Below are 17983 nucleotides of genomic sequence, written 5' to 3'. Positions count from 1 at the left end.
CATCTGCGTATTCACTCAGGAAAATCTTATAAATCCCTTGTTCTGATTTATATGTATGAATTTATACCTCCTTCACAGATCTCCCAGCTAATATATAAAACCTACTAGTTTCAAATTCTGTGTTGTTTAATTTCATAAGTAACTAGGTTCCCTACTTTATTTGGTCAAACAGCTGTGCAGATGTTGCTATAAATGTATATTATCAAATACAATTAACACTTAAATGAGTATGTTTTTGAATACAGACATTTATCCTTCACAATGTGGATCTCATCTAATCAGTTGATGATGTTAAGAGCGAAAACTCGAGTTTTCCAAAAAAAAGCAATTCTGCCTAATGTCTGCAACACAGAGACTAAGTATCTGGTCTGCCGACTTCAAACTCAATGCTGCAATATCAACTCTGAGCTTCTAACCAGCCAATCTGTTTTTATAGATTTTCCATTTGCCAGCCTTCACAATCAACTGCAAGAGTCAATTCCTTTCATTGTGTGTATGTGTATGTGTGTGTGTGTGTGTGTGTGTGTATGTGCATACAATGTGTCTCCTGTTGGCAATGTTTCTCTGGAGAACACTGCCTGGTATACATACCCATTTGGTATCTGTGAGAAGTGGTATGAATAACATCTGATACTGAACTCTTGATGTCTCCCCACCCAGTGATTCCAAAGAAGAATAGAATCATTTTCAATGTAATTTCATTCTACTATAATTAGTATTTACACTATGTGAAATCTAAGACAGAACAATTTGAATCTATAAAATTTTCTGATTTATTACCAAGTGAGCCAAAAGAGAACCTATGTCCCCCTTGCCCTCCAACTTACTCACAGTTGTGTCAAAAGTAAAATTTTTATTTTCATGCCTATTTTTTATTCAAAAAATATATTTCTTATCTTTTCTATTCCAATCCTAAAGTGCTTTACTGGTGAAGGAGCAATTATTTCTGCAGACAAGCATGGGTGAAGGATGGGGAATTGCTATCATTTTGATTCAGCTACATAAGACTTAAGTTTCCTATATATCTTTTGATTCTTGCTGCCTTCAATATTGGAGTAGCAGTTGTTGCAAGAATTAAAAGTAGAGCAATGTTTTAACTTATAAACTTACTCATGATAACATTCACTATTATACTAATATACATTTTATTATTATCCTGGAGCTATTTTATTGTCAAACCTGAAGTATGCACCAAACCTTGCCTAAATCTACTCATATAAAACATTTTTATGTTACAGTTCACTCACTTATGTGACTTAGTATAAGTAGATTTGCATAGACAATAGTTCCACAAGAAAAGAAGCACAAGTTTTCAAAGCATTCATATGAAAGAAAGTTAAAATTCTAGGCTACACAGCAGCAAGAACAAAACAGACCCCAAACAAGCCCATTCTATGGTTATTTCTTTAGAATAGATAAAAGAAAAATATACTCATCAGATGGCAGAATACCCAAATTCTCTGACCAATGAAGCAAAGGCTATTAGGATGAGGAAGACCAACTATTATTGCTTATATGTAAGAAAATAGTAAACCAAGAGAATACTGAGCTTTTAGAGGGATCCAGAGATTATTTCCACGGTCAGGGACATGAAAATTTCATGGGTGCTAATCCCCAACACATTGCCATTCAACACACTTATTTGGCCTGTGTAGAAGAGACTTAGATCTTGAAAATTGACAGTGTATTACTATAAGTTTAACCAGGTGGCGATTTCAACTGAAACTGCTGTGCCAGATGCAGTTTCAATGCTTAAGCAAGTTAACACACCTGTGGCATCTGGAATGCAGATTTCAACTGGAAAATGCCATTCTCCTTTCCCCTTTAATAAAAACCATCAAAAGTAGATTCCTTCCCAAACAAAACCAAACAAACAGTAATATCAACAGCAACAGTAGTTTGCTTTCAGCCAGCAAGACATCAATATACCATTACTGTTCTCCTCCAAGGGTATATCAAATCTATCCCTGGGTCATTATATTGCTTGTGGAAATCTTGATCATCTTTCCCTTATACAAGATATCAAACTGTTCCTTACATTGCTTATGTTATTCAAATATAGTGAGTGAGAAGTAGCACTATTTTATACTTTGTTGTGAGACGTTGTCTTGGATAGGATAACAAATAAATTTGATACTTTTATATTTGGGGGGAATTTCTAGGTGTTCAGTGGTGTGTGGCAACACTGAAAAAAAAAGTTTGTTGCATCTGACCCCTTCCACCACCAAAAATGGAAACACAGTACCCCCTAGGGCTCTTAGGATTTTGGAGCCAACATAATTTTCATTTGGATATGTCACATTTACTGGCACATTTACTGACTGACCTCAAATACTGATAGGTTTTAAATTAGGGGGGCTTTGATATTTGAGATGGGATCTTGCTGTGTTGCCCAGGCTCAACTGAAACTCACTCTTGCCTCAGGCTCCCAAGTATCTTGGATTCCAGGTGTGCATCACCAACCCTGGCTAAATGCCACTAAGTTTCAGTGTAGCCAAGAACAAGAGAAGGCTCTGAAATGGATCCAGTAGGCTGTGCAAGATGCTTTTCTACTTGGGCCATGTCTTTTAGTAGATCCAATGATGCTTGAATATGTCAGATGAATAAATTGCAGTGTAGTCCCTTTGACCTGTAGAGTGAAGCATTGCTGTGCTTCATGGGTATGTAATATACTTTCAAAAAACAGCTCTGACTCTGCTATTGGACTTTAGTAAAAACTGAATGTTCAGTCATGTACCAACAATTTGCCATGCAATCTGAGCTGTCTAATTTGATATTACCTTATCCAGCAGCCTCAGTGTTGGACATGCCCAGAAGCACACCAACATCAAATGCCAGTGGTACATATGTGATCAGATCGAAATCAACTATAAAGGCACAAGTGAGTTCCATGTAGAAGGGGACAAAAAGCCAATGGTCACCACTTCTACTATACTATTATCATACAACTGTGGCCTCCTGGGGAGTTTTTTGCTCTAGGTTGATAGTTGCACAGAAGACTCAGGCCTGGTTAACAGAATGCTTTGCATGATGTTAAGAACCACCTGAAAGTAGTCAGTTTTAAGATGAAAAATTTAAAAAATGACCAGAGGTAAAAGTTATGTCAGACACTACTGAGGCAGAATTTGAATGCCATCTAATGTCATCTAATACTAGAATTATGGTCTTAATCTATGGGTAGCAACTCCTACACCAAGCTCATAGAATTGCAAAGAATCAGACACCAGAAGTCTTGCAGATCTGTCAGGAATACTATAGTGCCCTAAATATTTAAAATATCAGAATCCAGGAAGAAATAAAATGGAAGAGCTCTACTAGCATAGGGATCTAAAAAAGAAAAAAGTAAGGAGACTTGAAGGAAAGTCTAGGGAAAATTCTGAGTACTATCCCGTCATTTTTTATTATACCTAAAGAGTGAGTGAGGAGGCTTGGTTAATTTCATTTAAAAAAACCTATAAATTAGATCTAGATTTGTACATGCATATAAAATGGCAAAACATAATTATATTGAAGATAAGGATAATGCAGAATAAACTAAAAAAGCATCAACTAGAGAGGAGAGTCCATTAATTTAATTTTAAAATTGATCTACTCTCTTTGTTCACTTATTTTGGTGATTTCCATTAGCATTTTTTTTTTTTTGGTTCTGGGGATTGAACTCAACTCAACCACTGAGCCACATCCCCAGTCCTATTTTGTATTTTATTTAGAGACAGGGTCTCACTGAGTTGCTTAGCACCTCGCTTTTGCTGAGGCTGGCTTTGAACTCGCCATCCTCCTATCTAAGCCTCCCAAGCCACTAGGATTACAAGTATCCACCACCATGCCCAGTTTGTATAGTCATTTTTTTTATTAGTTGCTCACGACACTAGTATAGTCTTTTTGATCTATATTTTACTCAGGTTATTTCTAACATACCCCAGTTCATCTGGATAAGTTAGTGTCCTTTGTTTTTGTTTTTGACTCTATTGCTTGGATACAGTCATGTAAATAGTTACAGAGTAAATAGGAAAAAATAATAAAATATAATTTTGAAATCCGCCACATTGAAATTGTCATTGTCTGCCTCCCCATGATCCTCAACATCCACTTATTAAAAAGCACTCATTCATCTACGCAATGATTGATATATCTGGGAAATCAATTACAATTTATAGTAGAAGATTTTTTAAAAATGGTAGGAAAGTAGATTAAATACATAACCAAATCTCTCCTTTTCAAGGGAAACTTTTGTATCATTAGAATGTATACTGTTATGACCTTTATGTGAATGACTCACCTAATCTCCACTTTATATAGTAGAAATAAAAAAAATGTTATGTCAGTGCTATAGTTGTAACAAATGGTTTGATTTTTCAGAGATTTGGAAGCATATAATGGGAAAATTTCTGACAAGAAGGGTCTGCAAATCCCTCTGAAACACACAAAGAAGAAGAAGACCTACTTTTCTCCTAGATTCCACATATGGGAGGGAACATACGATACTTATTTTTATGAGTCTCATTTATTTCACTCAGCTTGATGGTCTACAGGTTCATTCATTTTTCTATGAATGATATGAAGAAAAAAAGTGACATAAAAGTAGAAGGGGACTACTGGGGTGGAGGGGGAAAGAGGGAATATGAGTAGGAAGGGTGGATATGATCAAATTGCATTCTCTGCATGTTTGGAAATGTCGAAATAAAACTCATTATTTTTATAATTAATATGTACTAATAATTATAATTAGAAAAAAAGCAAACACTTTTTTTCCTATGTGAATCTTCATCCAAGGATGACTTCAGCAGAAGATGACTCATTCTTTGGAGAAAGAACAGTTTCTTTACACAGCAACCTCTGTCCTATGGGCTCAAGGTGGTCAAGGTGGTCAAGGGGCAGTGATGAAGGTCACCCATATGCATAAATTCACAAACTTCCACTCACCAGACATAAATCGTTACAAGTACTCCTTGGGATTCAATTTGCCAGAAGCAGGACCAACCCTGAGTCTCTTAGGGAGCATCATTACCAGGTGTGATCAGGCAGCTACTGGAGGCAGATTGATTACCATGTACGGCTTCCATTACAGAAGTGGCAACATTTTGTTCCTAATGGAATAGATATTTGCTTTGGATGTAGATTTTCCTTCCCTGCCAAAATTGCCATCTGCAGAATTACAGAATGTCATATCTATCCTCCTGTTTTTCTAAATTGTATTGCTTCTGATAAGAAATTCACTTTACAAAAGATAAAAGGTGAAAACAGGCCCATGCTCATGGAATTTACTCGTCTCATCGTGTTCCACACCATTTTGAAACAGCTGCCTTTAAAAATGAATTTACATCCTAAGTGCTCAGTTACAGTGCCGGGTAGGTGGTGATAGTTTACAGGACTGGCAAAATTCTCCAGAAGTTGGTGTGTTCTCTGAATGCCATCCAGTATACGGTGGTGATACTCCCATTGCTAAGTGCAAGAATGAAGGGGTTACTGACTTGTAAAAGTTTTAACATCTGTGCATACAGCCTTATTCTCTGCTGTTGTAGAGTTCTTAGACCAAGAGGAATAGTGCTCCCACTGGGAGACACAACATCTACTTGATCAGGTGGAAGTTAAGACCACCAGCCATCATCAAGCCAGAGATCCCAAAGAGCTGATTGTATAGTTCCAGCCTGAAGGCCAACAGGCTGCAGCCCCAGGAAGAGACAGTGTTCCAATTCCAGTTCCAAGGCAAGAAAAAGAAGCAATATTGTAGTCTCCAAGTAGTCAGGCAGGGAGAAATCTTTTTTATTTTTTTTTTTCAGAAGAGGCTCAGCAGTTTTCAATCTTTGCAAGACTTCATCTGATTGGGTGAGGACCATCAATACAATAACTACAACCAGCTTTTCTCTACCAGATTAAAAAGCAATCTCATCTAAAAATATGTTCACAGGACATTTATAATAATGCTTAACCAAACATCTGTACCCTGTGAGTTAATTAAGTTGATATAAAAATTTGGAGTGTACTGGGGATTGAACCAATGGTCCTCTTTATAATAATAATAATAATAATAATAATAATAATAATAATAATAGAAGGAAATTAGATGCCTCCATTTTCCAGTTCCTTATAATAATTCTCATTTCTGGATCTACTTAGCTACATAGAATTCTATCAGTTATATTTTGTAAAATAACCCTAATATAGTACACTTCAAGATTGTAGACAGGGTGATACATTTTCCTTTTCATCTACATATGCTATTGAAATAACAGAAAAGAGTACATTAACCAAATTGCTCAAAGACAGGAATGGTTTCTATCATTAAACCAATTATTTGGGGGCAACACTATAAAATAAGATAGAATCCAATTTTTGGAGAGACTAGAACCAACAAGTCCAACAACCAACAACTATTTATTCTGATAAAGTTTAAGAGAAAACTCAGAAACAGAACCATACTGAAACTTCATGGAATCAGACTCGATTGACTAAAATGACAAGTTATTTGTGAACAAAATCACATGTTGGATGAAATAATCCAGGATGAAAAACAGAGAGAGATGGGAAAGCATATACAGGAGCTTAAAATATACAGAACAGAACATGAAGTTGTAGACTTTATTTAATCCAAAGGAAGCCAGGAGGGGGCTTTGAAGAGATGAAGACTGAAGAGTCGGTGTGAAAAATGTGAATCTACAGATTCGAAAAACGAATACATTTGTCAATTCACAACAAAAAAAGGATAATAAATAACAAAATCCATGAAAAATCATAAAGTAGTAAAAGATAAAACAAGTAATAAAAAGTAACAATAATAAAAGAGCAATGACTTATTAGGAGTAACAAAAACAAGAAAAGAGCAACGTCATTGTTTCCAGGTGTGGAAAGAACTATCATATCCACTGGCATTGGAAAAATGTAAAAATCTATCAAAAAATAACAGCAAAATCAACATATTTTGAGAGATACACAAGAAAAGAGAAACAGGGGTTGGGGGTTTAGACATCAGTGGAATCTATTTTAAGAAATGGTTTTAGGAACTGCTTCATCCATGATTAAAGCAATTTCAGATGGAAGTTACTAAATGCTAGAAAAATATGTGAAATAAAGTGAATTTGCAGGAAAATGTAGAGAAACTGACTGTAGACAAGACTAATATTGTAATAGCATCCAGGTTTACAAGTTTAAAAATTCACTACCTATTCTGAAAGAAAAATCATCATAGTATATCATACAGGGTTGGTGGGAGCCAAAGATTTCAATGATTTCTTTACAGTTTGGACAAAGGCTAATGGTATTTTTGGACATAGACAAATTAATTGTTAAGAATTCTAGGAAAGTTACCAAAATTTTAGAAATGAAAGGAAAGAATGTTCTGAAATACTAGTTTACATAAAAGTGACAAGAAATTTTAGAAAATGAAGGGAATTCTGTACAAACATTAGACTGTAAAAATAATCTAAAATATCAGTGAATATATTACATATGAATGGAATGTTTGCAAAAAATTTTACCCCATTAAGTAGCAAAGTCAGTGAATAGAAAATTTAAAAATATTTTGAAAACACATTGATTTTTAATACCACACATAGAACTATATTTTATAGCTCAATTCTCTAAGTATTTTAATTTTTGTTTTGTATTACTTTGTTTAGTGTTTGAGACAGGGTCTCTCTATCTCACCCAGGCTGGCTTCCAACTCATGGGCTCAGGGGTTCCTCCTGCCCCAACCACCCATGCCCCTGGGACCACAAGCACACACCACTTTCCCAATATTGAATAAGCATGTTTCAAATTTCCTGTTTACATAGTTCAGGTTGAACCAAAACAGTTGTTTAATTTTAAGTAAAAAAAAATACTAATTTTATCAATAATTAAGAAAAAAAAAGTGCAATACATTATTTTAATAAGTTCAAACATTGCATTTTGAATGCTATGAATAACAAAATGATTTGTAAACTTTAATTGTTAAAGATATATAAAAATACAAACAGCATCATGCTCTATATGTGTATTTTGATTTTTACACATGGAAAATTTCATTCTCTATTCAAAGATGTAAGCATTTTTTTTCTTAATGCATCTTAATGATATCAGATATAATACTGAAATGTATATAAAGTTCAATACTTTGGAGAGATAGTATCTGGATTCCATCAGTCAATAAGATATTAATGTAGGGCGAGCTACTCTGACTGGAGAGGATGTTTGTCCTCTATAGGGAAATCAACAATCCATTCAGTGCCTTATTTCAAGATTTAAAAAAAAAAAAAACTCAGTTCTGGCAAGTACTATATTTACATTCCTATTTCTATAATTTAGCTTTTTATGAGAGTGTTCTCCAACATCAATGTCCAGTAATGAGTTGTGAGCTCCTATTATTGAGACCCACATACGTTCTGAAAACTAGACTTGCTTATTTTGTCCAAGATTTCTCAGAATATATTATTGTTTAACTGGTGCGTCACAACAAAACTTTTAAAGTCACAAGATGTCCTGGATGACTTTGTAGAAAACATTAAATAAAAACATTGATATTCAGTGATTTCTTTCCTAAGACAAACACATTAATCATAACTTTCACGGGAATACACCAGTTTAAATACCTTAGGGGGGAAAAAAAACTGTTCAATTGGCATGTTTTCTTTTGATCAAAAAGTGTATATCTTTTTTCTAGAACATAAAGACAGTGAAAGCTTGGTATACTCCCACCTGTATATTCTTTGGGAATTGACAAACATAACACACAGGCAAAAAATAATCAGTGCTGGAAAGTGTGGATGCCAACCTCACAAGAAGCAGCCAGCTCAGAAGGCCCAGTACAATGTACACTGAGCTGAAAGTGTTGGAAAAGACTAATAGAACATCTAAAATTCTGATTCTCACTAAATAGCAGAGTTGATAAATGGAAAAGATTATATCAAATTCTCATTAATATTCCCAAACTTGAGATGAGAGCAGATGGGGTGAAGGTAAATAGTGAAAAGAGAGATTCTGCATAATGAGATAAGTTCTTCTCCTTTTTATTCTTTATGTAGTTGTATATGTTATTTTTTTCTTTTCTAAGTGATACATGAAACTTGTACATACTTTTGTGATCTTTTCAATATGCATATACATTGTATAATATTCAGATCACAGTAAATGTATCTACTTTCTCAAACATTAGTCATTTCTTCATGATGAAAACATTCGAAAGTTTTTGTTCTGGATTTTTAAAACATGAGTCCTTTCTTCTCAAGAGAGGGCCTTAACAAGTTGAATGTTAATGCTTAAGGGACCCCTCATGATTACGTTAGCAACAACAATTGCTAACTTATGGGAATATATCACACATTTTAAAGAGGGAATTATACTGAAGTAGCAAAAGAAATGTGTTTATTTTCACTTGAAATAATAAACTATAACTAAGTTTTCTAAAATATTCCCAGAGAAAGAAATTAAGGCAAGTAGTAATGAAGAAGAAAAAATCTACTGACAGAAAAATAATGTAAAAATGAGCTTTGAATTAAACAGTAGATTGCTCATTATTGGAAAACAGATTTAATAAGGAGAAGCTTAACAAAAATGTTCTCAAACACTTATTTGCTAAAACTAAAGACCGATCACTTCTTTAAACTCAGTAATATGATATGGTATCTGCCTTGGTCTGGATTAGGAATGTATTTTTTAAACAAATTTCAGGCAATTAATTATATTAGGATAGACAAAAATGGAAATATTTTTAAAATTATTATTATTATTATTAGTAGTAGTAGTAGTAGTAGTAGTAGCAGTATTGACAAATGAAATTGTCTTCCTCAAATGCAATAAAGACCAAACATTTCATAGAAGAAAAGAAAATCAATAAGATGTATGGCAGTAATACATATATTAATGGAGAACTGTATGTACAAGCAGATATATAGCTAATACCAACAAGGGTAAAATACAATTATGCACTATATAATGACATTTCTGTCAATGGTGGATGGATATATGATGCTGGTACCTCAAGATTATGATGGAGGTGAAAAATTCCCATCATCTAAAGACATCATATTCATCCTTATATAATTAATTGTTCAATGTATAATTCTCATGTTTGTGTTAATATTGATGTAAACAAATCTCTTGTCTTGCTAATCATGTAAAACTATAGCATATATGATTATGTACAGTACAAAATTTTTAATAATAAAAATAACTACCTTTCTGGTATATGAATTTACTATACTGTTCTTTTTAGTAATTTTTAGAATATATCCTTCCCCCTATAAACAATAACTGTGCTATAAAATCATGCATCATGCTACCCTGGCAGTAGCCTCATCAGTTTTTCATTTACCACATCTGTTTGTTGCATCAAGAAGCCACTTCTAGTGATGACCTGCACCACATAGTTTTTGCAAGTATACTCTGTAATAGTCTCACAACAACAAAATCTCCTAACAATCTGTCTTTCAGAATGTAGTCCCATCATTTAGCAATGACGACTGCATACATATGTTTTCAAGTATTTAAATATGAATAAAACCAAATAATTCCAAATAATGAACTAAATTTAAAATGTGTAGGATACATATGAACAAACAATAAATGAGTTTGTTGTGGCATTAAAGAAGAGATCATATGGTAAAATATTAACTTAGTTTTTAGATTAAAAATGTCCCCAAAATGAGTTTTATTATTTTAATTAATTACAAAAATGGTAACAACTTCTAAGAATAGAATGATCAAGATTTTTTTTAACTATCTCACTTCTCCATATATTTCAAAAATATTAATGAGTGCAATATAAAACATAAATTCACCAAATAGCTAGAAATATTTCATAGAGATATCTTTTTCTTTAACTGGGCAATATTTTGTAGATTCAAAATTGAGGAGTGAAAGGCTGAACCGTGACATTGGCTAAATTATATTTTACTGTGTACATTTACAAATATGTAACAACTAATTCTATCAATATATACAACTATACTGCAGCAATAAAAAAGTGGAGAAAAACAAAAATAGAAATCATTTTTGTTGCTGAGTCTGCATTCTTCTTGCCTATTGAGTTTGAACACTTCAACTAATGCTTTATTTTTCTTCATTCACTTTTCATGCCCTTTGCTTAATTTTCCATTTGCAACTTCATTGTTTTGAATTGGTTCATAAGATCTTTTTTTAATAGCATATTACTTTAAAATTTTCTTATATTAAACTTTTCATATGTGTTTTAATCCATCTCTGCTTTTTTCTTTCTAATATTCCTTTTATACTTATAGATTTTCTCTTCATTTTATAGATTGCCTTTAAAAATTAACAAAATGGTAGGGCTTTCAGTGTGTGTGTGTGTGTGTGTGTGTGTGTGTGTGTCTGTGTAGGGTATACAAATATTACACAGAAAACCACTTACAGCAATTTTAACCAGAAGCTTTCATGGCAAATTAGAGCAATTGGTAGATGTGAAAACGCTGGTTCTATCATATTTTGGGCACAGCACAGCAATCTAGCAGAGCTGAAAGTTAGTTCTGTGAACTTTTGGAACTGCATGAATAGGAAGCAGTGGCCCCACTGATGGTGTGCTCAGAGACTGGAATGTAGAAGCAATATGAAATAGAGAAGCTTCATTGCAACCCAAACCTTCCAGCTCCATGTGGCTGTGGACAGGGGTAGAGGGCATCTGGTACCACTGGGGGCTTCTTGTGAGAGTGTCATTGTTCTTGCACAAGGCAGCAAGCAGCAGCAGGATTCACCACATCAGCACATGTCCCTGAGGAAGCATCAACCCTTATTTATCTGTTCAGAGGTTGAATTCTGGACCTTTTAGTAGTCTGTGTTTTCGTGGATGCCGGTATTTGGCAAACGCCAGTTTCTTTGAAACTTTGCGGAGTCCTAACTTCTTTTACTTGGGATTATTCTCACCCATCTAAAACCTGGCATCTCACTCAGTCTTCTTCCAATATCCCAAGTGGAAGCCTCTAAGCATTACAATCCATCAACAGTTCTCACCATTTAAATGACAGACTCTGGAGATAGTAACTGGAAAATCATATATGTACATATTTATAATTTGTATATTTGGTTAATATGAACAATTGCCTTCTCTCCTTGGCTTGTTGATGGCCTTCCTCACATTTAAGTTCCTATGAAACAAGTGCCCTGTGCACTGTGTATTACATCTGCCTATTGCATCTTGGGTGATTTTTGTTTGTTTGTTTTTATTTGTTTGTTTGTTTGATTGATTTTATCACTTCCCCAAAATCAGGGAAAGAAAATACACACATGGCAAATGATGTGAAGTGGGTTTAGTACATACACATAATCATCAAGGAAATGGGAAGCCTAATATTCATAATGAGCAGGTCCTCTGAGGCTCAGAAAATCTGCGCAAAGCAAACTCAATCTCAGTTATATTACTCGACTTGCATCACAGCTGAAAGTGCACAGAAAGCAATTTGCCCTGGGTTTTACACCTCAGGGGTCAGAGCATTGTGATTCACTGGGCAAAACTGTTGAAGGGTATATTGTTTCTAGAATAAAATAGAACACCTTGCAGTTGGTATCAGCCCATTCCTCTTAACCTTCAGATGTTGCACTCCTATCACAACAGTTACTCTCGAACACTGCATGCAAGAAAGGGGGAAAATTGAATTGGTTCAAGGCCACCCAGAGAACAGCTTGCAAGGTCATGCTCTCAGTATCCATGTCTTTGTCCAAATTCCCCCCTTTTATAAGGTCATTAGTCACACAGAATTGGTTCCTCAGTGTACTATAATATGATCTCCCCTGTATGGATAACATCTGCAATGACCCTATTTCCATATAAGGCCACATTCTGAGGCACTAGCGAGTAGGATTTCAACTTAAGAATTGGAGAGAGTTAGGGTTAGGGTTAGGGTTATATTCCCTAAAGACCTAAAAAGAGCATTCTACAGGGACACTGCTACATCGATGTTCATAGCAGCACAATTCACAATAGCAAGACTGGAACCAACCTAGATGCCCTTCAATAGATGAATGGATAAAAAAAAATGTGGCATTTATACACAATGGAGTATTACTCTGCATTAAAAAATGACAAAATCATAGAATTTGCAGGGAAATGGATGGCATTAGAGCAGATTATGCTAAGTGAAGCTAGCCAATCCCTAAAAAACAAATGCCAAATGTCTTCTTTGATATAAGGAGAGTAACTAAGAACAGAGTAGGGACGAAGAGCATGAGAAGAAGATTAACATTAAACAGGGATGAGAGGTGGGAGGGAAAGGGAGAGAGAAGGGAAATTGCATGGAAATGGAAGGAGACCCTCAGGGTTATACAAAATTACATACAAGAGGAAGTGAGGGGAAAGGGAAAAAAAACAAGGGGGAGAAATGAATTACAGTAGATGGGATAGAGAGAGAAGAGGGGAGGGGAGGGGAGAGAAGGGGGATAGTAGAGGATAGGAAAGGCAGCAGAATACAACAGACACTAGTATGGCAATATGTAAATCAGTGGATGTGTAACCGATGTGATTCTGCAATCTGTATACGGGGTAAAAATGGGAGTTCATAACCCACTTGAATCAAAGTGTGAAATATGATATGTCAAGAACTATGTAATGTTTTGAACAACCAACAATAAAATTTTTTAAAAAAAAAGAATTGGAGAGGACTATTCAACCCATTGTAGCCCCGATGTCCTCAGGTACAATGTACCAAACCTTCTTCCAGTTATTCAGTGAACACTAACTTAGGGTATGCTGTGAAGGAATTTTGAAGATGTATTTAGGATCCTAAATCTGTTCATTTAAAGGACATCAAACTCTTCCTTGTCTTTGTTCTTTTGTGATAAAGATTCTTCTATGATACAATGTCCATACAAATTCCTTATATCCTCTGCAGCATTTGCCACAGAATTACATTGTATTTGCTAATATGTAATTCCTCCATGATATGTACATAGAAATTATTTCTACCACTTCCGTTCAGAATTTATTACTATTGTTGTCACAAGTTTACTGAAGTTGGAGAGATTCTCGAGTCAGCACCTCTGTGTGCTGCAGCTATCAATTTCTAAGCACACCTTTTCCTGTCCTTAGAAAGCACTTTTTTACTTGGATAACTAGTAAGATTGCTTATTGATCTTTTGAAATTTAATTGCTAACATCCTTCCTGTGATGTCTCTCTGCATTCTCTCATAGTCAGAAATAGCTCTACACTTGTCTATGTTCTTATTATGCAATGTCGCACCACTTGTCATCCTAAACCCACAGTTTTAACTAAGTGCTTTTAGTAATTCTACAAGTTGTGTTCTCAACCTGACTGCTACCTCTTTAAAATCAGGACATATGCATTACTAAAATGTACACAGAGACCCTGTCCCTTCATTAGAAAACAAATAATAAATGGCTAAACCAAAATCAGCCGTATCAAACTCCAATATTCTCAATATTGCATATTTCAAATGAAGGATTAAATAATATTGTGTGTGACCTTGGGATTTTCCTTAAGATAAGCGATTTATATTTAATGATTGACTTTACACAAATCCCATGAATCTGTTCTAAAGTAAAGGGAAATAGAATAATTCTCTCACTCATCAGAAAACAAGAGAAACAAAATTTGGCCATGGAAACAAGATCTTTATAAATTTATAACAATTGCATTTAAATCTTCCATCTTTTACTCACAATCATCCTCCAGGTTCCTGACATTCTTTGTTAAATCTTTATGTTCCATATTCTTTTGTAAGTAAGAAATAATGAATATACTGTTTCTCAAAGCTGATGAATTGCTCATTCTTTCAAATATATTTTGGTACAAAGTATCACATTCAATAAGTGCACAAACTGGATTATCCATAAATTATCACTATGCCTAATACCACTATCTCTACCTCCATGGCATACCACACACTTCATATAGTACAAAAATATCTTAAAGGGAACTGATGATATTTCCTAATTTTCTTTAAATTCCATAAGAAACACTTAAATAAAAAAGAATGGTATTCATTTAATACTATGTGAGCAAATGTATCTTAAAAATGAAACTTACATATAAGAAGATATATTTGTAAGCTTTTTTGGAACCCAATAAATCCTAAGTTTTTAATTCTGACTATTGCAGTAAAATTGACATAGGATTTTAAATAATTTATAAATCATATTATAAAATTTAGGTATATTGGTATAGTAATAATTATTATTTAATTTATTATAACTATATTTTAATATATTTATATAATTAGTAATGCCATAATATAACAGTAAGAAAATATATATTATACACTATAGGTTTTATAGATGTTTCACATCTGGGACAGTTGCACAAAATGGGTCAAGATAATGGGACATAGTTTTGCATTCTGAAGCTCAGATTTTGTTTCAAAAATCTGGCTTCAATGAAATTCATGATATATCTATTAAAGCACATTTTTACAATTGTAAACTCACTTTTTCTGTGTGTGGTTCAAAATTATTCTAGTGATAATTCACTTATTTTATTGAAATAATAGTCTAAATTATTTGATCTACATTCTGCCATTTTTTCATCCCAAAGTGCATCACAAAATTTTTAATTATGTCTGTTATTACTTTTATCTTGAGATGTCCAGATGTCTCTGTCTAGTTCAGACCAGACACCTGTACTTTGACTGTGGTTCATCATCCTGGTCAGTTGGCCAACTCCACTTCACAGGAGCTTCCATTTGTGTCACACAGCCTGAGATCCTGTGTTTCAGGTTATGCCAGCCATTCCTCGGGTCATACCCTGCTGTTCTGCAACCTTGGCATATCATAGGGCCAGGAAAGCCACCCTGGAGCAGTACAACACAACACTCAAGACTGGCCATGTCTCAAGTTCTTGTTGGTAAGAATCCATCAACATTTGGTCTCTCTCTTTGGGCTGATGGAAGTTCCAAATTATCTTGAATACTTTGACCCCTAAACCATTATCCTACTTCACATAAACCTGTCTTGAAAATTGTTTCCTTCAGCAATAGTGGTATACAGTTTCACACCAGATGTGTATGTATCCCTAAGTTTAAGATAAATTATTTTTAAACTTTTAATTTTGAATTATTTCAAACATAATTATCCACAGAGCACAAAGATTTCACAAATACTCCTTAAAGGGTTTTGACAAGTTTTGATATTTTGAAATATTGCGCTGTATTTTCTGCATGTGCATGTGTGTATGTATTTATGTGTATATATCAAAACCTACATATACAGAGATACGGGCATTAGAGTATAAATATAGCTTCTATTTGGGAGGACTGGTAACTAAATATCTATCTCTACATTAATTCACTATTTTAAAATTAGTTGTACAAAGAATCTTACTTGAAATTATTTTTCATATGTTAATGATGATATTCACTTTTTAAAAAATAGGTAAGCATTAGTGATACAAAATGGAGTCCATACAGTCTTAAATGTTTTAAGTTAAAATTTTATCACTTATTTGAAGTGTATAGTTTTCAATACAAGAGTGGAGTGCTAATAATTAAGTAGTACAAAAGCTATTTTATGGACAAAATTGTTTTAGAAGTGGAAACTAATAATTACAATAAATTTTAAGCAAAAGGCTTTATCTTCTAAACAGATACACTTCATAATATATTTTGCATTTTTAAAAATTCTGATAAAAAGTATAAAAACCCAAATAGGAAAAATGGGTAAAACATGTGAGAAGAGTCTAAAATAAGAATAAAAAAGAAAAACAACAATAACACATGTCCTGTGGCTATGTTTTTTTTTAAATTCATTCTCATAGTTAAATATTGAAATTATTAAATGTATAGCAAATGTTCCATTTTTTTTCTTAAAACCTTGACCAAAAAATTTTTTTTTCAACATATTGAATTGTTAGAACTTTAGTAAAAAGGCTGGTGGGAGAGTTAAAATAGTACAACCTCTTAGAAGTAGATTTTGTTTCATCATTTAATCTAAAACTTAGTTTTGCTAGATATAAGATTCTTGGTTGGTATCCATTTTCTTTCAGAGCTTGCTATATATTGTTCCACGATCTCCTGGCTTTGAGGTCTTGGGTTGAAAAATCTGCTGAGATATGAATTGGTCTCCCCCTATATATGATCTGATTCCTCTCTCTTGCAGTTTTTAAGATTCCATCCTTATTCTGTATGCTAGGCATTGTCATTATAATGTGCCTTGGTGTAGATATGTTGTAATCTTGTACATTTGGTGACCTGTAAGCCTCTTTAACAAAATTGTATATGTATTTACCCTTTGAGCTAATAAACCTAAATCTAAATAACCACTTTAAAAATATTCCCTTCAATTCCTAAGATTAATAATGTTAGCATTATTTAAAACAGTAAAAGTATAATGCAATCCTGTTTTCCATTAATAGAGAATAGGTTGAATAAAGAATGAAGTAATTATCCAAAACAATCCAGTGCAACCTTAATGATATAAGGAGAAATTTGTCACTGGATTACTATTTCATGATTCATTAAAGGTCCTAAAACTGTTCACTTAAAGGATTTCAAATTTCTTCCTGGTCTTTGTTCTTCTTGTGATAAAGATTCTTCTATGATACAATGACCATACAAATTATGTTCATAGCCTTCTTAAATTCCTTATATCCTCTACAGCACACCATTTTCCACAGGCAATGTACTATTGAAAGATTACAAACTGCAGAATGATGTTTATAGTATGCTATCTTTTAAGTAAAAAAGCTGAAGAAATATACGTACATATAAATTTCTATATACTTAGAGCGACATATTTATAAGCTATATATATATATTTTTTTCTTAGAGCCACAATAAAACCCAAGCATACATTTAACACCAATAAAAATATAACTTTTAAGTTCCAGGAAGTAATGCAGATAAAGGGATAGATTAGAGGCAAACCTTCTTGAAATTCAAGTTATTTTACAGTAGTAAATTGCAAATTTGTATATGTGTTGTGGATTTAAAAAATGAAATTCCATCAAAATTTTGAAAAGAAAGGCTACTTCTGTAATAGAAAACAAACTGAAGTATACGAAGCTACTTAATCACATGAAGGAAAATTATTATTTCATGTAACTAAATA

General features: G+C 33.5%; 1 long non-coding RNA gene across 9 annotated transcripts in view; it reads right to left on the bottom strand.

The window, feature by feature from the left end:
* The window catches only part of LOC125616089, a 307484-nt gene that overhangs the window by 45704 nt on the left and 243797 nt on the right, over positions 1 to 17983 (bottom strand). The window lies entirely within an intron of this gene.

Source organism: Marmota marmota, unplaced genomic scaffold (genome assembly GCF_001458135.2).
Source record: "Marmota marmota marmota unplaced genomic scaffold, marMar, whole genome shotgun sequence".
NCBI lineage: Eukaryota > Metazoa > Chordata > Mammalia > Rodentia > Sciuridae > Marmota > Marmota marmota.
This window is presented reverse-complemented; position numbering and strand designations above follow the sequence as displayed.